The sequence below is a fragment of the Ursus maritimus genome, unplaced genomic scaffold, assembly GCF_017311325.1.
Source record: "Ursus maritimus isolate PB19 unplaced genomic scaffold, ASM1731132v1 scaffold_2, whole genome shotgun sequence".
NCBI classification, from domain to species: Eukaryota; Metazoa; Chordata; class Mammalia; order Carnivora; family Ursidae; genus Ursus; species Ursus maritimus.
The window spans coordinates 22426663-22434857 of NW_024424452.1; the positions used below are offsets into that span (position 1 = coordinate 22426663).

At 48.2% G+C, this 8195-nt stretch overlaps 1 protein-coding gene across 2 annotated transcripts in view; it reads right to left on the minus strand.

Moving 5' to 3' along the window:
* EEF2K (eukaryotic elongation factor 2 kinase) overlaps nt 1-7851 on the minus strand; it is a 73641-nt gene extending 65790 nt beyond the window's left edge. The window contains exon 1 of one of the 2 annotated variants that reach the window (XM_040635237.1): nt 7718-7851. The gene's annotated coding sequence lies outside the window, so the exon portion shown is untranslated. Of the gene's footprint in view, nt 1-156; nt 485-7717 lie in introns of those variants that run through there. The other variant, XM_040635236.1, reaches the window with a different exon arrangement.
* Between the last annotated feature and the right edge of the window lie 344 nt (nt 7852-8195).

The window sequence follows — 8195 nt, forward strand, 5'->3', positions numbered from 1 at the left end:
CCCCCCCCCCACACACACACACTCTCTGCGCCGCCTCCGACCCCACTTCCAAGCCACTACACAACGCGCTCGAAGCGCCGGTGCACCGGGGCGCCCAAGGCCTGCAGCGCCGGATCCCGGTCCCCGTCCGCCTGGCTACTCGCCGCCCGCACTTACCTCCCTCGGGCGGACAAGCACTGCAGCCGCTGCTCACGGCCGCGAAGATCCAGAGGAGTTGGCAGAGGCTGCCGGCCCGGTGCTCCAGGGTGCAGGGCGGGCGGGCCCCCCGAGAGTGCCGGGGAGCAGCGAGCGGGGCGCACGGGCCGGCGCTCCGGGGAGGCAGCGGGGGCCGCGCAGGGCGGTCGGATCGATCTCGGGGCGTGGGGGACGCGGGTCAGGGGCGGGAACGCAGATGACAGTCAGGGGAGCTGGGACAGCTGCAGCGCGGGGCGTCCGGCGTCGGATCCTGGCTAGAGCCGGGCTGGGGCTGGGGCACTAGCCTGCGGGCAGGGGCGGGGCTCTGGTCCGGCGGGCGCACGCTGCGGCGCTCACGTGGCCGCCCCCCGGTGGCCGTCAGCGCTCCTGCAGCTGCCAGGAGGGTCTCCAGGCTCCAGCGCGAAAAGCGCGCTGAGTCCGCGCCTCGCCGCCTGTTGAGCACACGGGCGTCCCCACCCGTGAGGGTCTGGCCAAGCACCCACCCGCGAAGGGGCGCTCTCCCGGCGGGTAATCCGAGAAGTCCTTTCCAAAATCACTAGAAATCCATCTCATTAAGTCTCCACGCGTAAATTTAAATATCTTTATCGGAAATTGCTTTTTTTTTCCTTCTGTTTTCTGCTTTGTAAAAACTTAGGCACTTACAAAAATTGCAATTATTTGTGTAATTATTTACTATCCCCTCTAGACGTTCCTTACCGTTCTAGTATATTGCCGTATTCCTAACTCTCAGCATGGGGCTTGGCGCATGCTAAATGCTTAATAGATATTTGCGCAGTGGATACATATGGAAAGGTATAAAGAAGAAAAGAATATAAAACTAATGGTAACTACTGTGAACATGTTGATATTCTATCCTTCCAGATACTGTTCTAGTAAAATTTTAGAAATTTCACAACTCTTATTTCAAATATAAAAATAAGTGATTGTTTATTGAGCGATTTATCTCATTCTATCTTGACACCAACCAAGGGAGGTAGGTTGCATTAGCTCTACTTCACGGATCATAAAACTGAGGGTCTTAGACATAAATTTGCCCAAAGGATTTCCTTCTTTTTTTTTAAAGTATTATTTACTTAAGTAATCTCTACACCCAACATGGGGCTTGAACTCAAGGCCCCAAGATCAAGGGTCATAGGCTCCTCCAACCAAGACAAACCAGGTGTCCCTGCCCAGAAGATTTCTAAGGTGGCTCCTCTTGGCAAAGGGCATCTACATTGCAGAAGCTGGAGGGCATGCTGAGTCTTGGCCCAGGAGAAGCCCAGCAAAGAGATTCCCCTGGGAGACCAAAGGCCTTCAGCTTACCAGCTGCTGTGGCCTCTGGGGGGGGGGGGGGGGAGCAGGTTCAAGTTCATGCAGCTTGGAGAGGGGGATGACAGACAGGCGGCATCTCATAAGGTGGTGGGGTGAATGAAAAAAATAAAATGGTCTTGAAACCCATCATTTGGCTTCTGTGCTACAAGTTTTGGAAAATAGAAGAGCTAGTAGATATTTTGGGTTGAAGTGTTGGCTCCTTTAGTCATCTTGGGAAAACTCCTCTAGCTTTTGGCAAGACAAAATTGTACCTGAAATTCTGACCGTGGGAAAGTTGGGCAGGAACAGACTCTGAGCGAATCTGTCCAAGTCCAAAGCCAGACAAAAAAAACCCCACTGTATTACTTAACCACTTATAGCTCTGTGGCCTTGGGCAAGTTAATTAACTCCTCTGAGCCTCTGTATTTTTGTCCACCCAGCAGAAGTTCCCTTTCTTTGCAAGAGGATCTTGATTAGTCTTCAGGAAACCAGCCCACCCTATTCTCAGTTGGTGAGAACAGCCCTCCCCACTGACCTGGGGCCAAGAGTGGACAGATGACAAGACCTGGCCAGTCAGCATATTTCATCCCTGTAGCCCAATGAGATATTAATCTGGATCTTTTCTAGCAAGCATAAAAAAGAGAATCTCTCTTTTCCAGAAAGTTGTTGAGCTTGTAGGATTTAAGCGTAGGGTTTCTGGACATTCATTGTAACAGCAAATATTTATTAAGCTCTTATTGCATGCCAAGTATTGTGCTAAGGAGTTGGGGAAAAGGCCTGCCTTCGGAGAGCTGTCTAATGGGGTAAGAAATGGAAGACTGGAAATTTCTCGCATAGTCATTATGCCATGCCACTTCAACTGCCAGGTATGCCATGAGTGAGAAGTGTGGCAGGCAATGAGAGAGGACACAGGAAGGCTCTTCTGAAGAAATGACATTTGAGTGGGGGCCTGAAGGAAAAGTAGGCATCACTTCCAGTAGCTTTAGGAAGACAGGGACCCTTGGTGGCCTCAGCAAAGAGATGTGGACCAGATCATTCTTGGTTTTTGCCTGGTCCTTAATCTCCTCCTATAACCATCACACAAAGCTCTTCAGACTTTACTGAAGAGTTTGGGTAACAAAAAAGAATATAGGAGGGAAAACATGAACCCATACCAGTGATGTCACAGCATCCAAGAGGAAAAGGAAACCCTTCACAGAGGACCGTTCATCAGCACACTCCAGCCTTGGTCCCCTGTCCCAAAACCTGCCCTTCCTCCTCTCACATGGACAAACATCTCCTCAAGCTCTGAGGGACAAAATCCCTGCCTCTGTTAGAAAATCCCTCTTTCCACTAACAGGAAGTTGGGTTTTTTCCCCCTTTCCCACCAGAGTAATCTACGGCACTCAATAACCCACAAGACGCAAAAGATATCATCAAGAAAGCAAAAAGTCACACCTGCAACTAAGGTAATATTGTGATTGTGTCATCTCTCTCTCTCTCTCTCTCTCTCTCTCTATATATATATATATATATTTTTTTTTTGAGAGATAGAGAGAGAAAGAGAGCATGAATGCAATTAGGGGCAGGAGGGGCAGAGGGAAAGGGGCAGAGAGAATCCCAAGCAGCCTCCATGCCCAGCACAAGCTCGATGTGGGGCTCAATCCCATGACCATGAGATCATGACCTGAGCCAAAATCAAAAGTGGGAGGCTTAACCAACGGAGCCACCCAGGACCCCTTGATTTTGTGTCAAACATATATGTGTGTGTGTGTGTGTGTGTGTGTGTGTATATATATATATATATTTGTTTATTTAAAGTAAAAAGACAATTCAGAAAATGGGAGAAAATATTCACAAATCATGTATCTGAATAGGGATTCATAGCTAGAATAGAGAGCTCTTACTACTCAACAATAAAGAGATAAGGAACCCAATCTAAAAGTCAGCAAAAGAGAGGTACCTGTGTGGCTCAGTCAGTTGGCGATCTGACTTTTGATTTCGGCTCAGGTTATGATCTCAGGGTCATGGGATCCAGCCCTGCATTAGGCTCCATGCTCAATACGGAGTCTGCTTGTCCCTCTCCCTCTGCTCCTTCATCTGTGTGCTCGCTCGCTCTCTCATACTTAAATAAATAAATAAGATCTTAAAAAATTCACTTATATGAAACATCCAGAATGGGGAAATCCATGGTAACAGAAGGTAGATTAGTGGTTGCCTGGGGCTGGGAAGGGAGTTTGGGGAGAATGGGAAGTGACTACTAATGGGTATAGGGTTTCTTTTTTGGGATGATGAAAATGTCCTAAAATTAATCGTGGCGATGGTTGCACAACTTTGAATATACTAAAAAAACACTGGATTATACGTTTTAAATGGGTATATTGTATGGTCTGTGAATTATACCACATCAAAGCTGTTTAGCCCCCCAAAAAAGTACTCATGGAGTCCCCATCTCACCCTGGTGCTTGGCGGTGTGGCAGCAGAGGAAAGGTCACCAGAAACAGTCGTCCAGCTCTTACGGGCACTGGCCCTGTAATCACAGATACGTGGCGATTCCCAGCTTCAAGGACATGGGTATAATCTCTGCACAGGCTCAGACAGGGATGGAGAACCACACTAGCCACACAGGCCACAGAAGGGAAATGGCTCTCAGGTGTTCACTGCTCAGGTCCCCTGTCCACAGGAGGCCGTGTCCACAGGGGTCATAGAGCAATTTCAGGTTCACGGCAAAATTGAGCAGAAGGTATAGAGACTTCCCATATCTCCCCTGTCCCCACACAGGCAGAGCCTCCCCATTATCGATGTCCCCTGCAGAGTGGTACGTTTGTTACAACTGATGAACCTACACTGACACATCATTATCACCCAAAGTCCGTTGTTCACATTAAGGTTCACTCTTGGTGTGATGCGTTCCACGAGTCTAGATAAACATATAATGACAGGTATCTACCATTATAGTATTATAGAGAGTCGTTTTTTTTTTTTTTAAGATTTTATTTATTTATTTGACAAAGAAAGAGACAGCCAGCGAGAGAGGGAACACAAGCAGGGGGAGTGGGAGAGGAAGAAGCAGGCTCCCAGCGGAGGAGCCCGATGTGGGGCTCGATCCCAGGACTCTGGGATCACGCCCTGAGCCGAAGGCAGACGCCTGACGACTGAGCCACTCAGGTGCCCCTACAGAGTAGTTTCTTTGCCCTAAAAATCCTGGCTCCCAACTATTCATCCCCTACACCCCTCCCCCAACTCTTGGGAACCACAGCGAGATGCTTCAAAGCAGCAACTTGAAAGTCCTCCTTGGCTCACCTCGTTGGCTCAGAAGGTCCCAGGCCTACTGGGCATAAGAAGTGAAGCCCATCACAGAACCATCAAACGGCCTGTGTATAGTTATGACTCACAGAAGCTATGAAATGACCACACTTGTGTCTTTTGGGTGGTTCATTTCTCACTTCGCCTTCTGCAAAGCAAACCCCAGGATTAGAGTGAGGCGTTTGCCCACACATCTGTCTAGGAAAAGATCCAGAAGCACAGCTCAAGATTACTCTTTACAGTGGGGACTTCTGAGCTGTGGGATTCAGCTGTAAAGGACAGCGGCGGTGAGGAAGAGAATGTCGCTTTTACTTTATACATATGACATGATGTTTGAAAAAAATTTTACAGTGGGGTTGCCTTACATTTCAAATTTATTTATTTTTAAATGTCATTTTTAAGTAATATCGACACCCAACATGGGGCTCAAACCCACAACCCGAGATCAAGAGTCGCATGCTCTACTGACTGAGCTAGCCAGGTGCCCCTACATTTCGAATTTACACTTATTTGTGCTTCTCGTTTCCTCGAGTTTCAACAAGGAACATGTATTACTTTTGCAAAAGTTATTTTTAAATGTCACTTCAAAACCCAAACTTTCACAAAATGAAACAAAACCCCAAAACGAAACAGTCCAGTTGCGCTGGTTTCTGTGGCCTCCCCTCCCCTCGCCTGGCTGGGGCTGGCTTTGCCCAGAAGCTGCCCTCTCTTCAAACTGCACCCCTGAAGACATCAATCAGCACAGAAGCCGAGTCAGCACGTCTGTGGGAGCCCAGACAGGCCGGGAGAGAACTGCTCAGTGGAGCAGATGAGCTCATGGCCTTGCTTCCACGGGATTTTTGGCATGAGGGTTCTGGGCAGCTCTGGAAGCAGCTCTCCTTCTCCTAGAAGACCTGCTCTTTGCCTGGTCAGGCCTAGTAAGTGCAGGATTAATGTTCACTTGAATTAAATTATCAGAGAGAGAGTTGGGGTGGCAGAAGTTTGCTCCCAGCACATGGTCCAACTATAGCAGAATGCTGAATCATGATGGGGGGAATCCTAAATAGGTCTCTGCTTCCTGCTTGTGGCTGCAGGTGATCTTCCAGAAGAATAGACCACAGTTTGGCCACGTCCAGACTGAAGTTCTATGAGCTCTTGTGTTAGGCAGCTCCAGCCAAAGCATTTGCCTCTGACTTTGTCTGGGCCCATGTAACAAGATGGAGTGGCCCTAACCAAGCACGCAAAACCACGAGTACGAGGAGGAGTCTTGTGGCCAATACTGTTCTAGGTTCTGGGGAGATAGCTTTGGGTGAACAAGACACAATCTGGAGATGACATTCTAGAAAGGCCCAGCATGGTCCTGGGAGAGACTCAAACACCTGCTTAAAGGAGGGGTAGGGAGATGTACGTGGAATAACACCACCAAGTGGTCAGCGCCCAGACAAGAACTCTGGTAGTGAGTACACGGAGGTACTGGGAGGAGAGCTTAGGTCCCTGGAGTCACCACCACCACATCCACACTACATACATTTAAGTGCATGACACAGGGCACCCTGAGTGGCTCAGTGGATTAAGCATCTGCCTTGGGCTCAGGTCATGATCCCGGGGTCCTAGGATCGAGCCCCACATTGGGCTCCCTGCTCAGTGGGAAGCCTGCTTCTTCCTCTCCCCTTGCTCCTCATCTCTCTCTTTCTTTCTCTGTCAAATAAATAATAAAAATCTTTAAGTGCATGACGTACATTACCGTGTTCAATCCTCCTCTGCTTCATTCTGGGGTATGAAGCGCCCAGAAGAGTGCTTGACTTGCTGCAGATGCTCAAGGAGTATCAGCAGAATGAATGACTGTGATTCTCACAGCAATCCTGTGATGTGGGTATTATTATCACCCCACGATCGCAGGGATGAATGACAGGTCCAGGGAGAAGTAGTTTTCCTAAGGTCACACAGCCAGTCAAGTCTCAGACTATGTGATTTCCAAGCCCATGCACTGGTTTTTCCACTGTACTGGTTTCCAATGACTGCTGTAACAATTTTCCACAAATTGAGTGGATTAAAACAACACAGTCATTTTACAGTTCTGGAAGTCAGAAGTCTGAAAATCAAGGTGTCAGGCACTTGTGTTCCTTTTCATAAGCTCTATGGGAGAAGGTGCATCCTTACCTTTTATAGCTTCTGGTGCATTCCCTGGCTTGTGGTATCACTGGGACCTCTGTTTCTATCTTCAAACCTTCTCTGATTCCTGTGTTGCTCTTCTAAGGACCCTTGTGATTACACTGGGTTCACGTGGATAATCCAGAATAATCTCCCCATCTCTAGCTCCTTTATTACACCAACAAAGTTCCTTTTGTCACATAAAGTAACATACAGGTTCTGGGGATTTCGTTATGGACATCTTTGGGGGGCATTTCAGCTTACCACACCCACCGGCATATCTTTACTATACTGTATTTTTGTTATTTTCCTTAAGCATGCAAGGAGATGGATATGCCTAAGAGTACGTCAAGTTAGAAAAAAGTGGACTAAAAGGATCTGAGACTCCTGAGGAAGGAGGAAGGGGAATCGAACTTGAGGGTATCAAAAGAGACTTGAATCTTATCTATGTATACTGGTCAGTGTAGTTATTATTAAAGAATATTTGAAGCAAACATACAAAATGTTAACAATTAATTTGGGGTGATGGGAGTTAGAAATTTGCTATGTACTTATGTATTGTATATTTGCTCTGTATTTATTGCATTAAAACAGAAAACACTGAAATAGCCTGCACAGAAGAAGGGGAATCTTGGGTCTTGGGAGGGGAATCTTGGGTCCTGGGGCAGCTGATACAAGTCACTTAGCCTCTCTGCACTTCAGTTCTCCCTCTCTAATATGCAGACAAGAGGTACCTTTGAGGGATCCCAACAAGCAAATAATCCGTAACAACATCATTGACATTGTAACAACATTCACCTGGACCGGTGATTCTTACCTCCCGTTGGCAGGGACCAAACCATGGGGCCACCAAGGGCTTGCAGAGCTGACCTGAAGTAGGAATGGCGAGTCCGCAGGATGGAGACCCAGCCGGGTTTTGTGCAGAGCAAGGTTCCTGGCGGGATCCGCAGCCCCGAAAGGGAGGAAGCTACAGCGCGGCACCGCCCCCGCGTGGCCGTAGACAGTATACGCCGCACACGGCAAATCCAATGCACACACACGTGAGGACTGAATATTAACGTTTAACATTTGGGAACTCTTCTTTCCTTTGTAGTGCTGCGTTCAGTTCGTAGTTTTTGCTGCCCATCACAAAAGTACCGTGATTCCACAACGCAAAAGGGAACCAGGGATCAAGACGCCTTCAACAGGCGCAGGAAACACTTGGCTGGTACCGAGCATGCGCAAACCTAAGAGGGTGGGGCCACGGAGCGTGAGACGCCACGTCATTAGACTAATATAGTTTCAGCGGAAGCTGG